This window comes from Arachis ipaensis, chromosome B08 (genome assembly GCF_000816755.2).
Source record: "Arachis ipaensis cultivar K30076 chromosome B08, Araip1.1, whole genome shotgun sequence".
Taxonomy (NCBI): domain Eukaryota; kingdom Viridiplantae; phylum Streptophyta; class Magnoliopsida; order Fabales; family Fabaceae; genus Arachis; species Arachis ipaensis.
In genome coordinates, this window is record NC_029792.2 from 25,464,166 (window position 1) to 25,479,957 (window position 15,792).

A 15,792-nucleotide genomic window follows, 5' to 3' on the forward strand; every position below is an offset into this window, starting at 1 on the left:
CTTGTTTTACTTTTTTTTAATAGAAAAGCCATGTATCTTAGAGATATTTAAGATATTTTTCCTACTAAAGAAGGACAAAAAAATTTTAAAGACTGAGTATATTAAAGATAAATTACTTAAGTTTAATTTAATTTTCTAAAATAAAAAAGTATGTGACCGATTCAATTTATGCAACATTAAAATTTGCTTAAAAAAGTGTACGGAATTCATTTTGAAGCAAATCAATTTGATCCAATAAACTTTGTGTACATAAAACCACTAGTAGCCCAATACCCCGTCCTCTCTCTTGTGCTCTGTTAGGACTCACCTAATCAGAAAACATAGAGTGTAGTGAGATGAGTCCGTTTTTTGCTTCCCAAATTGTGAATACATTCGTTTACTAACCCCTAAATCGTGAACAGTATCCGTCTGCAAACCAAATCGTGAATAGTTTTCTTTTGTCTCTCTTAAACCAAACATAACATCTTGAAAGTCTTTTGCAACCTGTAAAGGCACCAAGAACAGTTGATGTAAGACACCTAGGAAACCTGATATGGAAGCATCATCGTCAGCAAATAATCTGAAAACAACTAGTAATTAACCAAGATCTGAAGAAGAAGAGGAAGCACTTGTGGTATATGATTGCCCCCAACGCGCTAGCGATGGACGTGAACGTTGTTGGTGGCGCGTTATATTTTTCCTTATGTCGTCGCCAAGCCGGCCGCTCGTGGAGAGGACGTGCCTTTTGCGCGCGTGTCTTTTCGTTGATGGGGATAATCGTTCATCGCCTCGTTATTCACGCCGGACATTTAATGTTCATAATGGGTTATTTCAAACTCTGTGGGTAAAGACTCTTTTACCCCTGCCTTTCGCGCTTCATGTCAGTTTTTTAACCCTCTAGTCAGTTTCACGCTCCATTTTCATTCCATTTCCTTGTTCATCTTCATTCTTATTCTCTTTGCATTCTCCTTCTTTCTTCCTGAATTCCCTACTGCGATCTTCGCATTTTTGAACATCCATCCCTTCCTGCTTTCCTCTCAGTTATCACAGTCAATCAGGTAAGCACTCTTCTCCTCTCTCTCTCTCTGCTCTATGTGTGTTTTATCTTCATTATTATTTCTCCTATATGCATGTTGCTTGTTTGATTTGCATGCTAGATGATCATAGTGTCAAGTAGGTGTGTTAGGGGGTTACCATTCCAGGGTGTTAGCTTTTTAGGTTTTTACTTGGATTTTGCTTTAGCCATGCTTGATCTTAGTTATTGAATAGGCTAAATTAGTTTTTGGGCATTTTCCGGACTCCCGACCTCATAAACTAACCGAGTGCTACCCCATTGTAGGTATGCCTCGCGTCGTTTCTCGAGCTTCCACCTCCGTCACGGGTTACGATCCCTACGTCTGGGTGACTTCCGACGTGAAGGACTCCCTGAACCAGATGGGCGAGGAGGAGTTAACCGAGTTCTGCCAAGCTGAGTACTTGTGCGGCAGGACTGACGAGGATGCCAACTACGACGTCTTTGTTCCTGCCCCCAACGAACGGCTATACGAGCTCAATTTTCATTCCCCCTGGGTTGCCGATTGGATTTGGTTCTATAAGTACATGTTCACCCAAGTGGGGATTCGTATTCCGTTTTCTGCTTTTCAAATGGCGCTCCTTAACCGGATCTCCGTGGCGACGTCGCAGCTGCATCCGAACAGTTGGGCTTCCATCCGCTGTTTCGAGATGGTGTGCGAATATCTAGAGTTGTCGGTGTTCGTTGACGTTTTCCTTTTTTTCTTCAACCTCACGAATCCTTCCAAGGAGGGGAAAGCGAGGAAATGGTTCATGTCCTTCCGATCTGCCCAGGGTCGGAGAATCTTCGGCTTGTTCGAGGACTCTTATCATGGGTTTAAAGACAAGAATTTTAAGGTGCTTCCGGTCAAAGGTCGCCATCCCTTCTGGTTGTCGTTGGAGGGGGAACGCCTCATCCCGACGTACTGGAGTTTCGGGGCAGGGTCCAACACCTTTATCAAGGTGACTTACAAGGACAGAAAGGTTGCCGACGTGTTGTTGGCCGTTTTTGGGAGGAATCATGTGAATCCCCACCTTTTGATGGGTGACCGGGAGGTCGCCAGAAATTATATTTGTGAGTAGTTTTGATGTCTCCTGCATTATTGTTGCTTTGATTGGTTATGCTGATTTCACGACTAACTTGTTTACTTATTTGTTGCAGTGGAGATGTCTGCTTCAGTGACAAGGCTTGAGGGTTTGTTCAAGACTTTCTTGGCGGACAACGATGAGGAGAAGGCTGACGAGAAGGCTGACGGGAAGCCAGAGAACCCTCCTGAGGAGAAGAAGGATCAGGCGGTGCCTTCACCTCGTGACACCGAGATGTCGGGCAAAAACTCTGACGGGACGCGCGTTTCTCCTATTCGTGAGGAGACGGCCGGCACCGGGCATTCGTCCTCCACTCAACAAGAGGATGATGACTTGAAGCTTATCCCCACCCCCAAAAGGTAGAGGGCATCCTCCAGCCCTGAAGGAGTTCTCACCGTGATGGAGAGGAACTTCGACGCTGGGGCCTTCATAGATTCCCAGTTGCTGCCTGGCACGGAGGATCACTTCCTTGGCACCGAGCTTGCGGGGCAGGCGAGGTGGATGTACCATACCCTTCTCCGCGGTGCCGCAATAGCTTGGAAGGCCGAGTTCGAGCTGTCGGGGATGCAGTCGCTGTGCAGGAAGCTCAATTCTGCTGCCAAAGCCAATAATGAGTTCAAAACTCAAGTTGAAACGCTTCGGGAGCAGCTGTCCAAGACGGGGGAGAAGCTTAAGGCTGCCGAGGAGAGAGCCACGTCTGCCAAGGAGAAATTGAAGACCTCTGATGCCACCGTGTCCCGTCTAACCGAGCGGGAGATGACTTTGGAGAGCCAACTCAATGCCGCGCAAGGTCGGGTGGTCGCTTTGGAGAAGGAACGTGATGTGGCCGTCTCGTTGGCTAAGGCTGCTCAAGCTGAGGTCGAAGAGCTTAGGAAGAAACATAAAGAGACTGTGAAGCAGGGGAAGAGCGCGATCCTGATGACTGAGGAGGCTCTCAAGGCCCAGGTGAAGATTGTGGCTCCTGATTTCGACACGTCGGCGATTGGGGTCTTTAAAACAATCAAGGATGGCAAGATTGTCGATATGCCCAAAATGTGATCTCTTTGTACTTTTTGTATGGATCTGTGATTATGTTGTAGAACTTCGTGGAACTTACTTTTGTTATACTTTAATAGTCGCTTGGTCGACTTGTGATTATCATTTTTCTTCGCTTATCTGGTAGCATTTTCGTTTTGTTTTGTTACCGTTTTGCCGACGTAGGCTTGTCGCTCGTGTTCGCTTACCGTTATGTTGGTAACTCGGCGAAGCCAGGTCGTGGCTTTGCTATTTCTGTAGCCATTTGTTATGGCTTTAACTTAGTTGGCTCCCAGGGTGATCAGTCCCGGGGCACCATGTCGTTGTCCTGTTTACCATGCATTGTAAGGAACATGTTGTCGTTGGACGCATAAATGGGGAAAAGTAGATGGGAAAGTAATTTTGACGAATAAACATTAATTTTGACAAGTAAACATTAGTCGACAGCTAAACAAGTCTATTGCCATGACAAGTATTCAAGAAAGTAAATCACTGAGCTCGTCAGATCGCCTAGTCAGCGTGTTTGAGCTAAGAATAAAACCTTCTTAGATCACCTACATTCCAGGTTCTCGGGATTTTCTTGCCATCGAGCCTCTCCAACTTGTAGGTACCTTTGCCAATTACCTCTTTGACCCTGTAGGGGCCTTCCCAGTTTGCCGCGAACTTGCCTTCCCCCTGGGTTGGGAGACCGATGTCGTTGCGCGGCAGGACGAGGTCGTTTTGTTCAAACTCTCTCCTGAGCACTTTGGTGTTGTAGCGCAGGGCCATTCTTTGCTTTAGTGCTACTTCTGACAAATGGGCCATCTCCCTTGCCTCGTCTACTAGGTCCTTCTCTACAGCTTCTTCCACTCTGTTTAGAAGTAGTCGTGGGCTCGGCTCGCCGATCTCTACGGGTATCATTGCGTCCACCCCATACGTCAGGAGGAAAGGGGTTTCTCCCATGGAGGACTGCTCGGTTGTACGGTAAGACCAAAGGACTGAGGCGAGTTCATCAGCCCATGCACCTTTATTATTATCCAGCCGCTTCTTGAGGCCCAGCAAGACGACCTTATTTGCAGCCTCGACTTGCCCGTTCGTCTGGGGATGCTCCACCGAAGAGAATTTCTGTTTTATGCCCAGACCGGTGAGGAACTCCACAAACTTTTTGTCGATGAACTGCATCCCGTTATCCGAGATAACGACTTCTGGGATGCCAAATCGGGTTATCACCTGTCTCTACATGAACTTTCGACAATTGGATGAGGATATACTGGCCAGCGGTTCAACCTCTATCCATTTGGTGTAGTAGTCGATGGTAACTATGAGATATTTGACTTGCCCCGGACCAACCGGGAAAGGTCCCAAGAGGTCGATTCCCCATTGTGCGAAAGGTCGGGAGGACGTCAGTAAGCTCAGTTCAGTAGCCGGTGCTTTGTGGAAGTTGGCATTCTCTTGGCACTTGACGTACTTCTTCATGAATTCTTTGGAGTCCTCCATCATTGATGGCCAGTAATATCCAGCTCGGATGAGCTTTCTTGCTAGGGCTTTGCCCCTGATGTGGTGACCACAACATCCCTCGTGGACATCCTTGAGTACGTAGTTCGTTTGGTCGGGATACAGGCATTTCAACAAGGGCTAGCTGAGTCCCTTTTTGAACAGTTGACCTTGTATAATTGCATATTTGGCCGTCTCCCTTCTTAACGCTTTAGCTGCCTTCTCGTTGTCAGGGAGTTTGCCATTTTCTAGGAAATCAGTGATGGGTCCATCCAGGAGGGACCTATCTTTGTCATGTGAAGGGCAACCGCTGGTTCTTTTATCATGCCTTGAATGAGGGACCGGTTGCCGACTCCTGGTTTTGTGCTTGCCAGCTTTGATAGGAGGTCTGCACGTGTGTTCTTTCCCTCGGAACGTGCTGGATCGTGACCTCCTCGAATTGTTTGCTTAGCTCTTTGACCTTTTCCAAGTATTTTTGTAACAGCGAGTCTCTGACTTGGTAGCTTCCATTCACTTGCGAGGTAACTACTTGTGAGTTGTTGCACACCTCCAGCCTCGCGGCCCCGACTTCCCGAGCTAAGGTTAAGCCGCCCAAGAGGGCCTCGTACTCTGCTTGGTTGTTCGATACAGGAAACTCGAACTTGATTGATTGTTCATATATGACCCCGACAGGACTTTCTAAGATGATCCCGGCACCTTCGGACGTCTGGTTGGAGGCCCCGTCCACATGGAGCTTCCACCGTATGCCCGCTTCCTCGGTTGGGTTTCCCGTTACTTCCACCAGAAAGTCTGCCATTGCTTGCACCTTAATCGCATGTCGGGGCTCATATCTCAAATCATACTGAGATAGCTCAATGGCCCAAGTCATCATCCTTCCCGCTAAATCGGGTTTTTGGAGCACCTGACAAATTCCCTGGTTTGTTCTCATGACAACCTGGTGACCTTGGAAGTATTACCGTAGTCTGCGAGAAGAGGTCAGGAGTGCTAGTGCCAGTTTCTCTAACTTGCTGTATCTCAATTATGCTCCTTGTAGCGCTTTACTCACAAAGTAAATTGGCTGTTGAACTTTCCCTTCTTCCCGTACCAAAACCGCTGCCAGCGCTTCTTCCGTTATGGCTAGGTACAGGTAGAGCGGTTTGAAATGATTGAATGCTTCCTCGCACGCCGGGGGTCTATTCAAACGCTATCCCCTTTCTCATCAGGTTGAAGAAAGGCAGGGCCTTCGCTGCCGACGCCCCAAGGAAGCGAGATAGCGCGGTGAGCCTTCCTGCCAGTCTCTGAACGTCTTTGACACAGCTCGGGCTCTTCATTTGGAGTATTGCTTGGCATTTTTCAGGATTAGCTTCGACCCCCCTTTGGGTTATCATAAATCCTAGGAACTTCTCGGCCTCCATGGCAAAGGCACATTTGAGAGGGTTGAGCCTCATGCCGTGTCGTCGGAGGGCTGCGAACACATTTCCCAGGTCGCTTAGGAGGTCCTCAGGCTGGGTGGTCTTGGCAATGATATCGTCCACGTAGACTTCCACCGTCCTGCCTATGAGGTCGCTGAATATCTTGTTCATCAACCTTTGGTACGTGGCCCTTGCGTTCTTCAGGCCAAAGGGCATTACCTTGTAGCAATAGATTCCTCCCGGCGTTATGAACGCTGTTTTCTCTTCGTCTGGCCGGTGCATCGGTATCTGATTGTATCCGGAGTAAGCATCCATAAAGCTCAGATACCGGTACCCCGCCGCCGCATCGACGAGCGCATCAATGTTGGGTAGGGGGTAACAGTCCTTGGGACATACTTTGTTGAGATCGGAATAATCCACGCACATCCTCCATTTTCCATTGTGCTTTCTTACCAGAACTACATTCGACAGCCAGGTCGAGTAGTCGAGTTCCAGGATAAATCCTGCTTCAAGGAGGCTGGCCGTCTGCTTGGCCACCTCCTCTGCTCTTTCCTGTGACATCTTCCTCCTTCTTTGAGCCACCGGTCTGGCCTCTGGCTTGACGGCCAAATGGTGTGACATGAGTTGGGGGTCTATCCCCGGTATGTCGGCCGGCGTCCAAGCAAATAGGTCGCCATTGGCCCTGATCATTTCCACTAGAGGCTCCTTCAGTTCGTGAGGGAGGTTTCTGTTCACCAAGGTGAACTTCTCCTTCGTGTCGCTGACTCTAAACTTCTCTAGGTTCCCTTCTGGTTCGGGTCTGGGCTTGTCGCTGACTCTGGCATCTAGGTCGGCGAGGAACACCCCTGATGCTTCCTTAGATTTCTTTCTTAAGGAGAGACTGGCGTTGTCGCAAGCGACTGCCATTTCCAAGTCTCCTTTTACGGATCCCACAGATCCGTCCTCAGCGACGAACTTCATTACTAGTATCTTTGTACTGATGACTGCTCCTAGATCGTTGATGGTCTTCCTCCCTAGGATGATGTTGTATGCCGTGGAGTCTCGCAGAACCACGAACTCAGCCATTATCGATCTTCTCCCTTGACCTTGTCCTACGGAGATCGGCAGGGAGATTATCCCGTCCGACTTGATGAAGTGGTCGCCTAGCCCTACAACACCGTGTTGGTGAGTCTTTAAGTCAGCATCCCGCAGACCCAAGGCATCGAACACGTTGCGGAACATAATATTCGAATCTGCCCCAGTATCTACAAGGATCCGCTTGATGAGGCCAGTTCCCACTCTGGCTGTAATGACCATGGGGGACTTTCCGCGACCTCGTCGAACCATTAGTCCTCCGGGCTGAACGAAATGGATGAAAGTCTCTTGGGGCTTCGGGCAGAGGATAAGGAAACTGCCAGGACTTTGGCGTCTTTCTTATGTGCCGACCTCGACCTTGGCGCTGCATTTCTTGCTGTTACTACGTTCACTATGGTAAGGCCGTGGTCATTGTCCTCCAGCTCTTGGCGTCGCTTTACTGCCCGGTTCTTGTCCTCTCCCTCCTGGTCGCGATTTTGTCTCCTCGGCTCCCTAATGAGGTGGGAGAATTCGACTAATTTTCCATCCCTGATCGCTTGTTCCAGCGCGTCCTTTAGGTCGAAACAGTCCTGTGTCTTGTGCCCATAGCCCTTATGGTAATCACAATAGAGGTTCTTGTTCCCCCCTGTTCGGTCTTTCAAAGGTCGAGGCTTCGACAAGATTCCCTTCTCAGCTATCTGCTGGTAAATTTCCATGATTGGTGCGGTGAGGGGGGTGTAATTGGTGAACTTCCCGACTCGAGAAAACGGCCTGGGTGTCTTACTCGGACCACTGTCTCTGGCGTGTTCCTTCTGTCTTTCTCCGTTTCTGTGCTGCCGGGTTTGATTGTAGAAGGGCTGCCATTTGTTGGCAACCACGACCTGGCTGACTTCTTCATCGTTGATGTATTCCCTGGCTACACTTTGGATCTCCTGCATTGTCCACACCGACTTCGTGGTGAGGTGCTTTCTGAAGTCCTCGTTTAGAAGTCCATTCGTCAGGCATAGGCTAGCAACTGAATCAGTCAGCCCGTCGATCTCCAAGCACTCGTCGTTGAACCGGTCTAGATATTTTCTGGTCGGTTCGCCGGACTTCTGCGTCACCCCGAGCAGATTGATCGGGTGCTTTGCCTTTGCGATTCTGGTAGTAAATTGGGCTAGGAAGGCGTGGCTGATATTCGAAAACCTGGCCACGAAGCCCTGCGGGAGGCTGTTAAACCACCGTATTGCAGGTCTCGCGAGAGTGACCGGGAAAGCGCGGCACCTTACTTCGTCTCCCACTCCCTCCAGGTTCATCCTAGCCTCGAAGGCCGTAAGGTGCTCCTGCGGGTCTTGGGATCTGTCGTACCTCATGTCCGTTGGCTTGTCAAAGTGCTTTGGCAGCCGGACTTCGAGGATGGAACGATGAAATGGGGTTGCGCCCATTATCACTGATCCGCGCGTTCTCCTTGTTCTTCCCTCGCCATCTTCCCGTCGACCGTCTTCCCGGTCTCGATATGCGGTGCGTCTCCTTTCATGCCTGGTGTAGATGATGGGGTCGCGGCGTCTCCTTGGGTGTCCTTCCTCCCTGGCGCTCTCGGGCTCAGATCGTGGGCTGGCTGTTTGCCGGGAGTGGCTTCTCGGAGGGGAACGGGAGTAGCTCGATTCGGGAGTTTGTTGGCGATGCTCCCGAACTGCCAGCCGACGCTCCAGGTCCTGCATCCTGTGACACAGTTCCTGCATTATTCTGGCGCTGTTGTCGCCAGTTCCCCTGAAGGGGCGCCTTTCGGGAGATCGTGAGGTTTGTCGTGGAGGGGACCTCGTGCGCTCCCGGGAGGAAGCGACGGAGGCTTCCCCTCTGCGCTTGGTCTCGCAGCCTGTTCCTCCTGGGTCCAGTACAATGTCCATTCAGGCGTTCCCACAGACGGCGCCAATGTTCAGTAGGTCGGGTACCGGATGGTTCGGGTTGGTACTTCGGTTGTCGAGGGGGGATCGCCTGGTTCCAGGTCGCTGAGTTGGAGAAGATGTGCCGACGTCCCGAGCTCTTCGCGTGGAGAGGGGGGTGTCACCTGCAAAGATACTCCGACGCTCTAGTCAGTCGAGTGCGCAGGCAAAAAGGTGAGAGAATGGTATGTGACGTACCTTGGGGGAGGGGTAGGACCCTCCCTATATATACCATGTCAGAGGTGGGTCCCACAAGGGCAGACCCACCTTCCTCGAAGCTTCCTTCACACAGCTGTAGCGGAGCTGTCAGAGACGCGTATCCGGGTGAGAGGTTGAACAGTTCAAACCCGACCGTTCGGGTCGGGTGGTCCACGGGTCGGGTCGGCCCGTATGCTGTTTGGGCCAGGCCGTAACAATGATGAAGGAGATATTGAAGAAGGACTACAAATATGCGAGTAGAGCATTATTAGAAAGTTAATAACGGATAAACCCATCAACCAAAGCTAGGTTCAAAGTGCAATGTTGAACATAGGGAGGAAACTAGAGAGTTTTCAAATGAAAGAAATACAAAGTAAGTTATTTCAGTTTTTCTTTAAAAAGGAAGCAGACATGAAAAAGGTATTTAAAGGGAGTCCATGAATCTTTAGAAACTCATGGCGTATGCTGAAGAAATGGGAAAGGAACATAGATCCAACAAACATGGAGTTTAACAGCAGAGGTAAAAGTTCAGATCAAGAATTTATTGGAGTACTATAAAACAGTCAAACTAGGGAGGCAGCTGGCCGCTGTGGTTGGGGAAGTAATGGAGTACAATCTTTTTGAAGGAGAAAATGGTAAAAAAAAATTTATCAAGGCAAAAATAAGAATGAAGATTGACCAACCAGTTAAGATGGGAACAAACATAGGCTGCAAAATCGATGGAATAACTTGGGTGGACTTTAAGTATGAGAAGCTCCCAACTTTTTGTTATTTCTGCAGGATGATAGGGCACGATGAAGGAATCTGTGAAAAGGCAGAGGAGCAAGAAGGTGGTAGCCAAAGCAAATCAAAAGAACTGGAGCATGGCTAAGAGCAGATGTGGTGGGAATGAAGATCGAAGAAAAGGGGACAAAAGAAAACAGCAAAGACGGGAGAACAAGTGATCCACAAAGAAGAAAAGGAGAGGGTAGGGGGAATACAGAGAAATTACTGGAAAAGCTAGAAAAACTAACAGTCTCGGAGACAAGAAGACTAGAAAAGGAGAAAGACGACAATCAGCCTACAACAGAGGAAAGGAAAAAGGAAAACAAAAGAGGATGTGAAGAGAAGGTGATAGAGATAGAAAGGAAAGACAGCAATCCATATCAAATAGAAAATACAAAAGAACATAATAACCTGATCACAGTAATAAACACAAGCAAATTAGGAATGGAAGAAACAAAAGAAAAACCAGAGACCGAGAAAGAAAAGACAAAAGGTGCAAAAAAGTGGACATAGTAAAAGGAAATGGAAGAGAAGAGCTAGAGAAACAGAAACAAAAGAAGAAAGAACCATGAAGGGGGAAGTATTTCAAGGAAAAAGGAAGGCAGAAGAAGCAATAGCAATGGAGATTAAAGATGGAGGAGCTCTAACAAAGAAATAATACACCACACTAAAAGCGGCAGAGGCTGTCACACAGCCCTGCCAAAACCAATGAGGCTGATAAGTTGGAACTGCCGTGGGATTGGGAACCCATGGACAGTTAGAGCGTTAAATAAGCTCTTGAGACAAAAGTTTTCGACCTTGTCTTTTTAATGGAGACAAGGAAAAAAGATAATAAGATTAGTAAATTAAGAAGAAGAGGAGGACTTGAAAATGTGATAGGAGTGGACTATAAAGGAGGAGGAAGAAGTAGATCAGGCGGGCTTACAGTGTTATAAGGAAATATAATATCAGTGAAGATTGCATCTATGTCACAAAACCACATAGATATGATAATCAACACAAAGGAGAACAATTACAAATGGAGAGCCATAGGTTTTTATGGATGTCCAGAAGCTGCAAACAAACACAAATCCTGGGATTTTCTTAACTCACTTGGTTAAGCCTACAACATGCCATGGATGATTTTTGAAGACTTCAACCAAGTTCTACAACAAGGAGATAAGCATGGAGGATTACTAGTCATATACACACTAATTAGAAGTTTTCAAAAAGCACTACAAATTAATGAACTTTTAGCTCTTGGGTTTGTAGGTCATGCTTTCACTTGGTCAAACAATCAAGGAGGGGATTCAAATGTACAAGAGAGGCTGGACAGAGCAATTACAAATATAGACTAGAAGAAAATTTTTTCCCACGCAATTGTACAATACCTCCAATAGTATAGGTCTGATCACTGCCCTATTTTGGCGGACATGTATGGAAAGATAGAAAGAAAAAGGAGAGAGTATATTTTCAGATTTGAAGAAGTTTGGTTGGGAAATGAAGGTTGCGAAGACGTTGTAAAGAGAGCCTGGATCCTGGGCAGCTAGCCAATACAAGAGAAAATAACAAATTACAGCAGAACTTTAGAGGAATAGGGCAAGAAGAACTTTGGGCACATCCCAATGACAATAAAAGCAAAACAAAAAGAGCTAGAAGAGCTCCAACATCTCCCACAAATTGAAAAAGTCATGAGGCAGCTAGAAAAACACGAGAAAATAGATGATTTATTGAAACAAGAGAAGGTTTGGTGGGCCCAAAGATCTAGAGCAACGTGGCTGAAAGTTGGCAACCGTAACACAAAATTTTTTCACCAAAAGACATTCCAAGGAAAAGAAGAAATAGAATAGACAAGATATCAGAGGATGCAGGAGTGATTTATGAAGAGGATGAAAGAATTGAGAAGGTCATGATCAACTATTTTTAGAGGCTTTTTGGAACAAAAAATAGTGAAGGAATTGAAGAAGTCACAAAGGTAGTGCAAGGAAGAATCACTCAAGAAAGGTTGAAAATTATTTCAAGCAATTTCACTGCAGAAGAAGTCAAAACAGCTCTCAATCAAATGCACCCGACCAAAGCTCCTGACCCAGATGGAATGCCAGCACTCTTTTATTAAAACATGTAGAATTTTCTCATCAATCAAGAGGACAACACATGGAATCAGGATTTAATTAGAACCAAATTTCTACCTTTTGAAGCTAAACAAATTCTAGCACTACCAACAGATATTCAAGAACAAGTAGATACATACTATTGGAGTCTAAGTAAAATAGGGGAATATGAAGTGAAAAAGCTTACCATATAATCAAGTCACATGCCTTACATCAACCCCAAAACAGAAACTTAAACCAGAGAGACACCCCGGAATGGAAGCAAATATGGAAAATCAAAGTGCTTCCTAGAACTCAGAATTTCATATGGAGATTGCTGAAAGATCGTTGCCAACAAGAAATAACCTGCAAAAAAGAGGCATTATGTGTACCACTCTTTGCCCTAGATGTTGGGAAAAGAAAGAAACCGAGGAACACCTATTTAGAGATTGCTCTTGGGCTAAAAAATTCTAGTTTGTATCTCCTTTCACCATTAGAGCGGATGCGAACCCATCAATTCCTCTGCAAATTTGGATTGGTCAGATGTTGGATATCGAAAAAGGAAAAAGAGGATTATTCTTGTGCAGCCTTTAAAGTATATGGTTGGGAAGAAACAAACTGATATTCGAAGGAGAAGACACCTCACTGGAATTGACAGCAGAGAAGGTGCAGGAAATCTTTTCTGAAGTTGAGGCTATGTTGGTGCCATCACACAAGTCAAATTGGGAAGTTCCATCGGATAACCAAAGCGCAACATTCTGAATAGCTCCCCAACCAAGTAGGTACAAATTAAATGTGGATGTCGCTATTGTTAATGAATATAGAAGTGGTGCAGGAGCCATTATTAGAGATGAAGATGGAGTGTGTATGGGAGCAGTCACGTTGGAGATTGATTCATCACTTTCAATTAGGAAGGCTGAGGCTATGACCTTGTCTTTGTGCCTAAAATTTGCTCTACAATGTTTTTATTTTTTTTTATTTTTTGAGATAGAAATTGAAAGTGATAATATAAAAGTTGTAAAAGGCTATTTTGGTAGTCAGGCACAAGAAGATCATTTTGGTTTTATAATTTCTAATTGCAAAACTCTTAAATTATTTTAGGTTTTACCAAATCTCATATGTTAAGAGAGATGAAAATTTAGTAGTCCACAATTTAGCTATTTTAGCTCTTACCAAATCGAATATGGTGTGGTTAAAAAAGATGCCTTTAAAAATATGTAATGTGGTCTATAAAAATATCTTAGACCTCAATTTTTAATACAAAGTTTATTCCCATTCAAAAAAAAAAAACTTTGTGCATATATTTATTAATTAAACTAAATTTAAATTTTAAAATCGAAGCAGTAATAATCTAATAAAATTAGATGTTAAATTAAAATTATATTGAGTATAATAAAAAAAATTATTTGCGTATGAATTTAAAAAAGAAATATTTTATTTACTTTTTTTGAGAATTATTGCCAATTTAACCATCTAAAAATTAAGCAATTTTACCATTTATAAATTAAGTAATTTTATCATCTTGATTCTGTTTTTTCTGATGATGTAATTTTGTTATCTGTGAAGGTCCTTCTAATAGTTCTTATTTTTCTTCACATCGCGCAACCCATTCTTTGTCACCAGTCGTCGTGTTCAGCAAGGTGGTGGTGTTGATCAGAGTTCTCGTATTCAGTAGTCCCACGACGGAGGAATTATGGGGCATCCACAGCAGCGCTGAGAGTGGACAACAACATAGTTGCAATGTAGCCTTAAAAAAGAGAGAAAAGAAAAAAAAAACATATATACTGCTAATCTTAATGCATTTAATACTGTTAACCAAAAAAAAGAGGGAGAGAATTTATATTATGTTGATGAATCTCTTCAACCATGAAAGACACAGAAAAAATTGTATGGCTCAGTGAGAGAGTGAGAATAAGTGAGATAATCATTGGTAGGGGACTCAATGATTAATAGTGGGTTTTTTTGCATAATGTTTTTCTGAAAATTTTTTAAATAAGAACATGTCTTAATTTTTGTCTTTCATATTTTATATTCATTGATTATACTAAAATTTTCTTATAATGTATTTTTTATCGACTACACGCATTAGAATAAACAAATATATATAAATTGAATGTATAATTTAGTCTAATTCAAATTAAAAACGGAATGAATTATCAGAAAAAATTTAACCAATTTTATTTAATGGTAAAAGTCTCTAGTGACTTTATGAGAATAATATAACTTGAATTTTGGTTATCTGAAAATTTACTAAGTGGTTGGAGTAGTTTCACGTGACGAACCAACAAATATTAACAATAGGGATAATGAAAAAACTAGCCAAAATGGGTTACTCGCGATTTGGGACTAGATGAGGATCCGTGAAATCCAATGGCTCGGGACCCGACCACGTGAAATGGATGGGACATAGATATTTGCCCCACGAAATCGGTTAAATCCACGCGAATGTGAAATTACTAATATATCCTAATTTATATACATAAATCAATTTCTTGAATTAGTAACCCTAATTCATGCCTCCGATTTGAATTCTTTTTTTTTTCTTCTAGACTTATATTCAGCCTCGATTTTGCATATCTCTTTCTAACTCACTTTCTATGCCTCTTAAGTCCATCCTTACATCGCTTAGTCTTGTCGCAAAAAAATTATGTTATGTTATTATGTTGAAAGATTTTTTATATTTTTTCTTTTGAAATGTTATTTTTCATAATGGATATGTTATAAATTGTGTTGAATTATATTGAATTGATTATTTTATGATTATTATATTATATTTTTTTGTTAGTTTTTATTCAAAAATTTTATAATCCATAGATACGCGGGTATCTACGTTCCCTAAAGAGAATAATTAAATAAGAACTTGTGACGAATATAGAAAGGGAACGTGGGACATTTTTTTAAACAGGAGTGAGGAACGGAAAAGGGGCCCACCGCTCCTCCAGAATACCCATTACCACTTCTAAATAGTAATGGAGATCTAATTCGAACCAATTTGAGAAGAGACACGTGAACTTTATCCGCATTAGACTTTAAAGTATTTAATTTAGATAAAAGGACAAATAGGTTCTTAACCTTTTGATTCACGGATATTTAAATCCTCAAGGATTTGGAAATACATTTAAGTTTCTGTCCTTTTCAAAACTTGGACATATCGATCCATCATGTTCACTTGGGCCTGTCCGACCCAACGGAAAAATCAAACGTGACTCCCATTGTACTGACTTAGTTGATACAGATACACACGTGAGAGAGTTTTTAAAATTGGACAAATTAAACTCAGGGATCGATGTGTCTAGATTTTGAAAAAGTCAGGGACTTAAATGTATTTTTAAATTTTTAGGACTTAAATGTCGTTGGATCAAAAAGTCAGGGATCGATTTGTCATTTTCTCTTAAATTTAAGTTGAATTTAGAATCTTAACAATGGGCTTAGGTTGATCTTGCTTGTTTGTGATCTTACTGGGCCTAAGTATATCTTGGATTAATATTTTTTATTGATAAAATGGTCCTTAAAAGATTTTAAAATTTGACAAGTGTACCCACGAGTTCGCCGGAGCATATCTCCGGCAAGCACAGTGCTGACATGGCCACTACATTTTTTATGACATGGCAAAAACCCTCCCCCACCCTAATTCTTCCTTTCTTCCTTTCCAACGCACTTCTCTTTCTCCTTCTCCCTCCCAACGCACTCCCCCCTTCTCCTTCCTGACTGCACTCTCCCCCCTCACCCAACCCTAATCCTTCCCTCCTCTTCCCTAACCCTAATCCCCATCCCCAACGCGCTTCCCCCCTC

General features: G+C 44.2%; 1 protein-coding gene across 2 annotated transcripts in view; it reads right to left on the minus strand.

Annotated features, from left to right (window-relative positions):
• Positions 1 to 13,215, minus strand: part of LOC107613620 — a 28,294-nt gene extending 15,079 nt beyond the window's left edge. Inside the window, exons 1-3 of one of the 2 annotated variants that reach the window (XM_021109179.1) lie at positions 12,642 to 13,215; positions 12,439 to 12,522; positions 12,209 to 12,366 (exon numbers count right to left, since the gene is read on the minus strand). The gene's annotated coding sequence lies outside the window, so the exon portion shown is untranslated. The remainder of the gene's footprint in view (positions 1 to 12,208; positions 12,367 to 12,438; positions 12,523 to 12,641) is intronic. The other variant, XM_016315709.2, reaches the window with a different exon arrangement.